General features: G+C 44.8%; 1 pseudogene; it reads left to right on the forward strand.

The window, feature by feature from the left end:
* The first annotated feature begins 807 nt into the window (after positions 1-807).
* LOC122490951 lies at positions 808-1,383 on the forward strand (annotated as a pseudogene).
* Positions 1,384-1,695: the final 312 nt, after the last annotated feature.

Below are 1,695 nucleotides of genomic sequence, written 5' to 3' on the forward strand. Positions count from 1 at the left end.
ATAAACATATGTTGTGATATACCACGTGATAACTGATGGAGGGAGCATAAGGCAAGCTGAGGGCCAAACACAAGCTAACAATATCCCGCTCCCCCAAGTGGGAGATGGCTGATATTCTTCAGGCACTCCTGGATGAAGAGTGCCAAAGGAAAGGACAGAAAACAAAGGATTAAACTGATAGAGTCTCCATCAGTTTACAGACATCTTAGTACATTACAAGAAAGAGGCAATCTTATCAAGAAAGAGGCAATCTTATCAATAGCCTAATCTCCAGGAACTCCTTACTGTTTTCATGATAATGCTTTTCTACAGGGAAACAACCTTAGTTTGACACTAGCTAGGCATCCAGTCATCTTTGAGTCTTCTTTAGCATATAGATCCCATTAAGAACCTTCCTCTTGATTTTGTCTCCCCAACTCCATAGCATATAACCAGTCATTCTTCACAACCCCAGTGCAGCTCTTTCTGCCCACTCGTCCTGTCCCAGTGCTGTAATAAAATTACCTTTTTGCACCACAGACGTCTTCAAGAATTCTTTCTTTGCTGTCACCTCCAAACCCCCGTCACTCCAAAACCCCATCAGTAGCTGCAGAAATAATGATTACTCCAAGAGGCGGCGTGGAGAAAGGCTGAGTATCAGTCTCAGCAGAGGAGGTTAGGGAAGGCTTGGTGGATAACAGAGATGATTAAATTGGTTCTTGATGAAGGAGCTGAGGTGATGGTGGCTGAGGAGGCAGTGGTGGCAGTGGTGGTGGTGGTGGCTCTGGAAGCCCTGCTCTGGGTCCTGGCTTCAGTCCCAGTCTCACCATGGTGATGATCCCTGAGTGGCTGGTGCTCCTGGCCACCCTTCAGGCCACAGCCTTGGGCTACTTCATCGGCATTGATGTGCATGCAGAGGACTGCGGGTCGCCTCAGGCATCAACATGGGCCTCATCTTCCAGGTGGCCAAGGGTGGCTTCCTGGACATAGATGTGGAAATTACAGGGCCTGACAATAAAAGAGTTTATAAAGGAGACAGATTGATCAGTGGGAAATACATATTGGCTGCTCATATGGATGGAACATATTAAGTTTTGTTTTAGGGACAGGATGTCTACCATGACTCCAAAGAATGATGTTCACCACTGATATTGGGGAAGTCCCCAAAGGACAAGGCATGGAAAGAGAAGCTAATGAGAACAAGCTAGAAGAAATGATTGATGAGTTGGCAGTGGCAATGACAAGTGTAAAGCACAAGCAGGAATGCATACAAGTTCGGAGAGAATACACAGAGTGATTAGTGGCAACACAAACAGCAGAGTGGCCCTTTGGTCCTTCTTTGAAGCTCTTGTTCTAGTTGCCACGACACTGGGACAGATCTACTACATGAAGAGAGTTTTGTGAAGTGTGGAAGATTGTTCAGAAAGCCTTTTTTTGATGATCTCAAAATCATAATTCACTGTTTACCAAATATCTAGGTCATAATAATGTCATTAGTTTCTATAATTTTACTTTTGGAACTATATATTCACAGCTTATGTTTCTTTGTGATTAATAGATATTGGGGGCGGAGCGCCTGTGTGGCTCAGTTGGTTAAGCGTCTAACTCTTGATTTTGGCTCAGGTCATGATCTCACATTTTGTGAGACTGAGCCCCATATGGGGCTCTGTGCTGACAGTGTGGAGCCTGCTTGGGATTCTTTCTCCTCTTTTCTCT

Source organism: Prionailurus bengalensis, chromosome C2 (genome assembly GCF_016509475.1).
Source record: "Prionailurus bengalensis isolate Pbe53 chromosome C2, Fcat_Pben_1.1_paternal_pri, whole genome shotgun sequence".
In the NCBI taxonomy this organism is placed as follows: domain Eukaryota; kingdom Metazoa; phylum Chordata; class Mammalia; order Carnivora; family Felidae; genus Prionailurus; species Prionailurus bengalensis.